The sequence below is a fragment of the Camelus bactrianus genome, chromosome 9, assembly GCF_048773025.1.
Source record: "Camelus bactrianus isolate YW-2024 breed Bactrian camel chromosome 9, ASM4877302v1, whole genome shotgun sequence".
Classification (NCBI taxonomy): Eukaryota; Metazoa; Chordata; class Mammalia; order Artiodactyla; family Camelidae; genus Camelus; species Camelus bactrianus.
In genome coordinates, this window is record NC_133547.1 from 2,224,699 (window position 1) to 2,235,322 (window position 10,624).

The following is a 10,624-nucleotide window of genomic DNA, read 5'->3' on the forward strand; positions in this document are numbered from 1 at the left end:
CCTGCCAAAGGGTATTTTCAGCCTGGCTGAAGGGCTGTGGCTGGACTCCAGGTTCCTTTTCCTTCCGCAGAAAAAGGGGAGTTTACTAGCAGAGAGGGAGTTGAAGTAGCAAGTGGGTTTTCCAGTTTGAGTCCTGAATCCCCGCACTGCTACACTCTGATATCCTGTCCTTGAGCAGATCATGACCCCTCCCGCTCAGGGCCTCATTCTCCTGTGGAGAATGAGAGACTTGAAACCAAGGTCAGAGACGGCCGCCTGGTGGGCGGGGACTCCCTGGGGGGATTTATTTGAACATCTTGGGCGTGACTGGAGGTCAGAAAGGCATGTTTGCAAGAGGCTGTTGCTTTGCTTGGAAATTGGTTAACATGGTTCAGTTTATTTTGAGACCTCAGGCCACTCTAGAGGAGGAACGGGTGAAGCTGTTGTTTGTCCAGAGAGGGCACAGGTAAACAAAGGCTGAGCAAACATTGCCCAATGCCCCAGGTCCCTTCCCTTCCACCCCGTGTAGACCTTGGGCACTTCCTGAGGCCGGGGAGGGCGGGAGAGGAGGAATTGTGCTGGGGTGGCTGGCGGGGTTGTGCCCCGGCACTGGTTGGGTTTCCTGCACCAGCCAAGGAAGAAGGAGCTGGGAGGTGGAGACAATGGGAGGCACTCCAAGAGGCAGTGGCAGGAGCTGGCATCCAGGGCAAGGAAGGTTACTGGCCAATGTCCAGTGTGTCGCAGAGGCTGTGTGACCCCGGGCAAGTGGACTAACCCCTCTGACCTTCAGCTTCCCCCTCTGTGCAGTGAAGAGCTTGCCTGTCTCACATGACTGTTTTGAGGGGTCGCGGAGGTGTCTGTAGGTGCCCAGTCCTCCGTCACTGACAGCTAATTCCTTTCCCTGGAAGGAGCACAACGCAGGGTGGGGGCCCGGGGCTCAGATCCCTGCTCCGCCAGCCAGTGCTGCTTGTCCTCTCCCGGCCTCCATTCATGTCACGGGATACAGGACTGAACTGTATCCCGTAATACTGTATCATGTAATACTGCAGAATGCAGTGAGCTAGCAGGAGCATGTACTTAGCTGAATGTCTCTTACTCATTGTTAACATTATTAACATTACCGTTGTCCCGGTGCTTTCCAGAAAGACTGGGGTCACAGACCCCGAGTGAGACTGTGGATACCTACACTTACCCATAGCATCACCATTATACACAATAATAAAAATAAAAATAACTATAGTTCACACTCCTGGAGCACTCACAACGCACCAGGCATTATTCTTAGCCCGGTAGGTAGATTAACTCATTCTTACCTCCCAGCCCTTAGTGTTTATCTCCATTTTATGTGTGGGGAACCTGAGCAACAGAGAGGTTAAGTAACTTGCCCCAGGTCACACAGCACATCTGTGGAGCTGGGCTCTGTAACTGACCTCTTGGCCTTAGAACCTACCCTTTCAGGCCCCACAGCTTGGCTGCCCCTCCAGCCAGGTAGGGCTGTGTTGCGAGGCGCCGATTAAACGTTTCTCCATCCCAGGAAACTGCTCATTCACGTTACACTTACTTGTTTTACACACACACGTGCGCTGCCAGGCATTCACACAGGTGTGTAGGTGTGCCCACCTGGAGACCAGGCGCCCTGCATGAACTGGATCAGTCTCTCCACCTCGGCACCAATGATGTTTGGGGCTGGGTGGTTCTGTGCTGTGGTGGGGCGGGCTCCTGTGCACTGTAGGATGTTGAGCGGCACCCCTGGCCTCCACTCACCAGATCCAGTAGCAGCCCCTTCCCAGTGGTGACACGCAAACTTGTCTCCAGACACTGCCTGATGTCCCCTGCATGGGGGGGGGGGATTGCCCCTAGCTGAGAGCCACTGAATTCAAACCAAAGAAGCATCCATAGCCTTTAGCATCTTCTCGCGTGAACACGCTTCTCTCCTGCAGTAGATTCTGCCTTTCCCGGTCCTTCTGCCTTGTGGTTAATACCCTGGCTTTACCTCACGTGTTTCTGTCCTCCTGGCCCCCCCAGAAAGGCTCACCTGTGAACCTCCAGCTCAGACTCTCCCAGGCTATAGGAAGGGGTGAGAGCACGTGGGAGGGCAGTCGGCCAGAGAGGGCCCCTTCCCCCATCTGCACCTGCTGCCCTGCTGGACGTGGACCCAGATCGCTAGGTCTTCTGATTTTCCAGGAGAGATTGCAAGTTAGGGTTTTTAATGGGAAATCCCCAGTTTTTTAAAATGTTGGCAACTGACTCAAACATTTTGAAAGACCCCAAGTGAGCCAGCCTAAAAACATCTGTGGCCGATTTTGGTCTATAGGAGCCTCTGGTTTCCAACCTTCTCTTTAGCATTGGTTAAAGAGAATTAAGTTCCCAGCAATAAATAAACAAAAATAAATACCTCGGAAGGAACAAAGACGATCTGTAAGCTGATGGATGTGTTGGTCATTAACTAGGTGGGGAAAGTCCCTTCACAGTATGTACACATGTCGGAGCACCGCAGCGCACACTTTAAATACCTTATGAGAAACAACGTTTTGGAAGCCCCCGTCAATAACTTTTGTCTCTTCATGATTGTGAGCCAGAATTTAAAATCAGAAGGTGTTACAGTAAAAATGCCCCTGGATTTCTGGCTTCTCTTGGAACAATCAGAAGTTCTGGCGACACTGGGGCATCATGTTGTGTGAGACAGGTGGCCGGAGGGGTGTGTGTGGGTGTGTATGTGTGTGTATACTTTCAGAGTAACACCCCAAACCCAGAGGTTGGGGTATCATTGTGCCTGGTTACAGGACCCCTGAGCAGGGTCTTAAACTGACAGACCCTGTACATTTCAGCTGATGGAGTGAGTCCTGGGGCCAAGGGTTTTCACTCTGGGATAAGCACGCCGCACTATACCTGGGAAAGGCCGCACTGGCCCACGATACCCAAGAGGTCTGGCAGTGAATCACGTCCAAAGAACTTGTTAAGAATGCAGGTTCCTGGGCAGACCCTGTCCGTCCCCTGCACGGTGACTGTGATTCCGCAGCCGGAGGGCAGGGTATGTGCCTGGTGATGAGCAGTCCAGGCGCTTCTATCGACGCCCTAGTGTGGAAGCTGCCCAGACAGCTAGCCCTGCACCGCGAAGGAAGAAGGGAGCAGCAGGAACTTCTCTGTGTTTAGTCTGCGGCGCTGGAGCTTTGATGCGCACAGGACGTAGAGGGCATTGCTGAGCAGGCAGACGCCTGGGACCAGCCCCCGGGATTCTCACTCAGTGTCCTCGATGGGGCTCCGCTGGAAACAGGCCCTGGAATCCCGGCCGTACTGGTGGATGGCACTGGGAAAACGGCCTACACCGGACCAGGCACTTGGCGTCTTGTGGTGCCGTGTGTCCATTTATTCTTGCTCCGTGTGTTCATTCCTTCGCCCCTGCACTTACTCACTGAACAGATACTTACCCGGTGCAGTCAGGCACTGCCTTGGTGCTCAGGGGAAGAAAGAAATGTGTGTTCTCTTCACAAGGAACCCCTCCCGTGGTCCTCATCCGAAGCCTTCACTGCAGCTGTTCACCCATCACAAAGATGAGTAAGTCCAGGGCAGGCAAGGACACTCTTGTGACCCACAGTGGTAGCAGGAGCAGGAAGTGTGTTTGCCGCCGTTGATGTGGTGTTTGCCTGGGCGCAAGGCCCTTTGCTGCTGCTGAAACTGGTACAGACACACCTCAGAGATACTGCGTGTTTGGGTCCAGACCACTGCGATAAAGTGAATATCTCAATAAAAGCGAGTCACACAAAAATTTGTTTTGGTTTCTCAGTGGATATGAAAGTTATGTGTATCTCTACTATACTGCAGTCTGTTAAATGTGCAGTAGCATTGTGTCTAAAAAACAATGCACATGCCTTAATTTAAAAATACTGTGATGCCTAAAACATGCTAACCATCATTTGAGCCTTCTGTGAGTTGCGGAAGCAACGTCAAACTCACTGATCACAGATCACCATCGCAAATGTAGTCATAGTGAGAAAGGTTGAAAGAGGGCAAGAATGACCAAAATGTGACACACAGACGCAAAGTGAGCAAATGCTGTGGGAAAAACGGCACTGATAGACTTGCTCAGTGCAGGGGTGCCACAAAACTTCTATTTGTGAAAATGCAGTGTCTGCGGAGCACAGGGAAACGAGGGGTGCTTGTACAAGGAGGTGATGCCATTTGCCCACGGTCACGGTTTGCAAAGTGGAAGACTGAGATCTGAACGCAAAGCCCCAAAGTTCGTGCTTCCCCCACGTGCCCATGTCTACATCCTCATCCGTGTTTACTGAGCCTATACTGTGTGTCAGGGGCCCTGCCAAGAACTGGGGATGCATTGGAGACCATGACAGGCACAGTCTGGCCCCTGGAGCTCCGCTCTCGAGTGAGGACGAAGGGGAGGATTCCATGGAGAAAGTGTGCGGTGGGGAAGGTGGAACAGGCAGTCGCCCCGAGAGGTCAGGTCTCAAGGGCTTTGAAGCCAGACAAACGTGGGAAGAGAGATAGGGGATTCTCTACCCAACTTGCTTCCCATCCAAATGCAGCATCTGTCTGGGAATGTGTATTTCATGTGTCCCCACGTCATGACTCTGTTAAAGGAACGCCGGTTAAGTGGAGCACAAGATGCCAGATAATGACTCAAGTTTCCATGATGGACCATGCAGAAACCAATAGAGAAGCTGATTACTCACAGGTCTTGGGGAAGTCCCCAGCACGCCTCGAGGGGCCTTACAGGGGTCAAGGCAGGGTGCAGACGGAGAGGCAGGACCTGGCACATGCCTTTGTTAGGGTCTGTGCCTGCAGTGCTGTAGGGTTCCTGGGCCAGGGCGGGATTGGCCAATTCAAACCGAAAGAGAGAGGTTTCGGTGACCCCACAGGGGTCTTATCCAAGGCAGGTATACGCATAAAGGCACTGGGAGGTGGGAGAGACTTGCTCACAAGAGCTGTTGGAGGAGTCCTTCCAGGAACCTATGTTAGCTCGCGACTCTGCTGGCTGCTGTCTAGGGCATTTTAGCTTCACCTCCTTCCCCTGCCATAGTCTGCTTGGCCAAACAGAATGGATGCTGAGGTAGCCACAATGCGGAGTAGCTTAGCTGAACTCTCAGCACCCCTTCCCCAAAGCATGTCCTGGAGAATGTAGGCTCCAGGGAATATTGATAAGGTGTTTGGAGAAAACAGGGTCCTATGTTGGAGAAACTTGGGGAAATGCTGGATTCACATTTTCTGCTACAAAGAACGGTGCTGGTGCTGAGTCAAGATTTTGTTCACGGAATAAATAAATAAAACAAGCCTTTTTGGTTTGTTTGTTTTCCTTCAGGAGCCTTTAATTGTGGATGGAAGTGGGGGTTGGGGATATGTTACAACATGCGGCATTTTCTGAACTGGTGTGATCATGGGACTTTCCCTTCGTAGAGCTTCTTAGGGGCTGGGCCAAGCCATCCTAAGAGCAGAGAATATTGTGTGTGTGTGTGTGCGTGTAAGTATGTGTGCGTCTGTCTCTGTGTATCTTCATGCCGCTACGGCAGGCCCGTCAGCACCATGGACAGAGCCCACCGCTGTGATGGCGTCCAGCTTGGCTCACACGCGTCGCCTCCTGAAGCCTCCCAGCCATCTCATGAGGCGGAATCACCCCCGATACGAAAACAGGCTGAGGGGAGGTTATTCCCCCCAGACTCTCCCAGCTAGTGAGTAGCAGAGCTCAATAGTCTGAATCGAATGCCCACAGCCACACTGGTCTGTACTTCATGGAATGCTTGTGAAATGGACGTGGCCAGAAGCTAGCAAAGCAGAAAGACTGTTTACAACTGATGGGGGCTATGCTAGGGGAATTTGTGTCGGAAGTTGATGAGCTTTTTAGGTACTTGGAGGAAAAAGTTACACCAGTTTCTAGATTCCTCTTTCCTCTCCCTATATTATCCTTTGAGATGCTTAGTGAATATTACAACTGCTTTAAAAATTAATGTATCAAGTATGGAAGCATACCACGAACACACATGCTTGTGTATGTCTGTGTGTGTCTGTATCTGTCATTCTGTCATCACCTGTTGTATGTGTATGTATGTGTGTAGGCTTCCTATTCACGTCTGTGTAACATTGATCTGTATGTATCTGTACATATCTGTCTGTCTACCCAAGGTTGTTCTAGAGAGGCTCATTTACATCATCTTATTCCTTTTGATACTTTCAAAACATTTCATTGTGGAAGTAACATTGTATTTATCTGGTCCCAGTCCGAGGCACAATTAGATCACTTCTCGTCTTCCTCTATGATAACAACACGACAGCAAAACTCTTTATTCCTATCTTGGCATCCAGGAGCTACGTGAGGGGGAATGTGCTTTTGAATTCTGACAGATAAGGCCTCTCCCCAGAGGTTAGATTGATTGAGTGGGTCCCCAACAGTGTACAGAGTGACTACCCTGCCCTCCCCATACACACGAAGGGAGGGTTTTTGTAGGGCCAGTACCTGAGAGACTCTGGGAAGGGAGATACAATTTAACGTGCACCTACTGTGTGCCCAGCGCTTCTTGAATATCGTCTTGCCTAATCCTCACACCAACACTTTCCTCCACTTGACATAGGGAGAAGCAGCTTCCAAGAGGGGAGGTGACACACCCAGAGATTTACAAGGAGACACAGCATGGCTGGGTTTCAGCCACCGTCTAGACACAGCCAAATATTGTTAATTTGTTAAGTGAAGCCACTTGCCCAAGATCGGTTGATGAATAGTTGTTTCCATTGGGATGGAAAGACTGCCCAGAACCCCATCTAGTTGTACAGTTTCCCCGTCCTGCCTGCCTGGTCCTGGACCTCAGCGCCCCTCCCTCTTCTTAGCTGCATTCACTGCTGTGAATAAATCCTGGACAGTTGAGTGATACCCTCCTGCGTGTGGACTCTGCAATGAAGAAATGCTCCCCACAGCCTGGCAAGGTAGCCATTCCTATTTTGGCGCGTGCTAGGGGCATCCTCTGGGAAAACGCTGGTCTCTGCCGCCACCGTGTGGATTCTTGAGAACAGCACGGCGTCATGAGATAATGATGCTTTAGGATGAAGAGTATGCATTCTTGGGCATATTTAAATGCGTGGGTCTGAATTAGACAGACCTTTATCTTCCAGTTAATTGTGGTAAAATGCACACAAAACAATTTAACCATTTAAAAACTTGGTAAAGTTGTATAGCCAAAAAATTAACGGGCTAATAAAAGATCCTAGACCCTATTATTACATTTTTCACTTAAAAAAAAGTATAAATGGCCTCCTCATGTCTTATCCAATCCTACTCACCTCCCAAAGGCCCCCACCTCCTAATACCATCCCTCTGGGGGTAGGACTTCAATATAGGAATGGGGGAGGCACAGACATTCAGTCTGTAACAGTTGCAGGAGCTTTTAAAAAATAGCTTTCTGGATTCTTCTCTCCCCCCCACCCCCCTCAGCTTTTAATCATGGTCCCTAATGATCTGGGACAAAAAAAAAAAAAAAATGAAGAAAAAAAAATTTGATGGACACAGGCATTCCCAGGCCACGTAAGGCAAGGGACAGCTCAGTCCAGAACCATCTTGGTTTTCACCAAGAATTTAAGACTTATGCAACTACATTTTTTAAAAAAAAATAGACTTAATTTTTTAGGGCAGTTCTGGGTTCACAGAAAGATTGAGCAGAGGGTACTGAGAGTTCCCTACCCATACACAGTCTCCATCACTACCAACACCCCCCACCAGAGCCAGACAGTTGTACAGTCGATGCACTTACACTGGCACGTCACCACCACCCAAAGCCTATAGGTTTTATTGTGGCTCATTCTTGGCGGTGTACTACATTCTGTGTTTGGACAAATGTATAGTGACGTGTATCCACCAATACAGTACCACACAGAGTAGCTTCGCTGTCCTAAAAATCCTCTGTGCTCCACCTGTTCATCCCTCCCTCCCCCCAGCCCCCGGCAACCACTGATCTTTCTGCTGTCGCCATAGTTGGACCTTTTCCACAAGGTCATATGGTTGGACTCATACAGCATGTAGCCTTTTCGATTGACTTTTCATGCAGTCAAGTTTCCTCTGTGTCTTTTCATGACTTGATAGCTCATTTCTCTTTAGTGCTGCATAATAGCCCATTGTCTGGATGGACCACAGTTTATTTATCCACTGACCTCCCCAAGGGCATCTTGGTTGCTTTTGCGAGTTTTGGCAATTACTAACCTTGCAGCTACACCCTCGGGTGTCCACCGAACAGCTGTCCTCCTGGGGAGGAAACGGGAAGTGGCCACGCCCCTCGGCCCTGCACGCTGATGTGGGATTGCCTGTGAACCAATCCGGTTCAGCAGGGGGGCTTCTGCGGGAGGGTCCCTGCTTGATGTAGAGCGGCAGTTCTCCGGTGGGGGCGACTGTGCCCCGAAGGAAACGTCTGGCCGTGTCTGGAGTCGTTTTCGGTTCTCAGGACTGGCGGTGGGTGGGTGGGTGCGCCTGGCCCCTGGGGGGTAAAGCCAGGGATGCTGCTCGACGCACAGGACAGCCCCTCCCCAACAACAAAAGGTTATCCAGCCCCCAAAGTGAAAGAATCCTTCCCGTCCGTCTTGTCTTTATAGAGGCGACTCTCTACCGCCACCTCGTGAGCCCCGGGGGAAGTTCAGTGGGGAGTGCAGGGAGGTGGGCTTAGAATCCGGACCGCGCTGCGCTGCTGAGTTAACAGACCTGGAATTACCCACCCATGGACTGAACGGTGTGAAACGGGAAACTTGCACTCAGTGACCTTAGGTCAGGCATTCTGGGACCTGTAGCTTAAAGCATCTATGGCTTCACATCCGCTCCACCTGCCCCCCCAACTCTACACACCTGCGAAGTGCACTGGGTGTAGGTGGGTGCTGTACCACATGACGTGGGGGAAGGGCCCTACTGGAGACAATGACGAGGGAAGAGCCCAGAGCCCTCAAGGAGGCAGCAGGTCCCCACCCCGAGCCCCCACCCTATGGCCATGTGTGCCAGGTTGGGGCAGTGTCGCTGGCTTGGACAAGGGTCACCCTCCAGGAGAGGGTCTGGGTCCTCTCGCTGCTTTGCCTTTCCGTGGTGCGAATGTAAGAATAAATGAGCGAGCAGACAATGAACAAGCGGCATGGATGTGCCAGGTACTCTGAGCATGAGGTGAGCTCTTCGGGGAAGAGTCTGAGGACCCAGGGGAAGGGACTCCTGTTCCCACGGAAGGGGGGACATTCAAGTTCCTCGGGCCCAGTCAGTGGGCTGTCAGGCTGAAAACCTTCCAGTGACTTCCTTCTGTGCTCAGAATAACATCCAGAGTCTTGCCCTGGCCTCCCCTACCCTTGCATGATCTGGGTTGCACCCCTCTCTGCCTGTACACCATTGTATACTGGCTCTGACCTCAGGGCCTTTGCACCAGCTGTCCCTGTGCCCATAACACCCTTCCTGAGAGCACTGCATGGTGGGCTCTTTCTTGATATTCAGGTTTCTGCTTAAACATTACTCCTTGTATTAGTCAGGGTTCTCCAGAAAAACAGAAACAGTAGGAAGTACAATGGGTAAAATATATAATTAAATATACTATATTCACATATACATATATCTGTTTATTATGAGGAATTCATCACAAGGAATTGTTTCTGAGCAGTTATGGTAGCTGGGAAGTCTCACGCCTGCTGTCTGCATGCTAGAGGCCCAGAAAGGCGGGAAGTGTGACTTCCTCTGAGTCTGTAGACCTGAGGACCAGGAGCACTGAGGGTGGGGGATGACAGATGTCCAGCTCAGGTCATCAGGAAGGAAGAGCCTCTGCTCCGTACAGGGCCCCCACGGATCCGATGACACCCAGCCACACTGGGGAGAGCCATGAGCCTCACCCAGCTCACTGATTGAAATCCTGAGTTCACCGGGAAATAGTATTCAGCCAAATCTCTATGCCTTCTGTGATCCAGTCATGTGGACTCATGAATTTAGCCACCCCACTCCTTGAGAGTGGCCTCTTCCCGACCGGTGGTCGTCAGGGGATTAGAGTCAGGGAGGAGCTGGCTACGAGCGAGGATGGACTTGGAGGGTACTGTGCTCAGTGAAATAAGTCAGAGAAAGACAGATATACTATGGTATCACTTAAATGGGGAATCTAAAAAATACAACAAACTAGTGAATAAAACAAAAAAGAAGCGACTCAGCAGATACAGAGAACAAACTAGTGGCTAGCAACGGGGTGTGTGTGTGTGAAAGGGTTATTACAGGATTATATGAAATCAGATTATATGAAATCTGAAAACTGTAAAGCCTGGTAGCATTTGAAGAATCTTTTGTTCAATTAAAAAAACCCACAAATAGGCATGAGGGATTTCCTGGGGGGAGAGGAACCGTTCTATGTATTTTGGCGATGGCTATCCAACTGTTTGTCAAAACGCGGTACCGCACACTCAAAAGGAGGGCGTTTGTACTGCACGTAAGCCACACGCCAAAGCCGACTTTGCGCAACACGCACAGTGCAGGAACGACGTGCTGTCCTCAGGCCCGCAGTCAGAAGCGGCCGCCCCGCTCTGCTGCGGACACGCCCCAGTCTGCTCTGCACGGCCCGGCTCATGTGTTTCCGCCCCTCCGCGGGGACGCGCCCAGCGCAGGAGCGGGCAGCGGGGAGCGGGGACCGCCCCGGCGCCCAGGGGCCGGCAC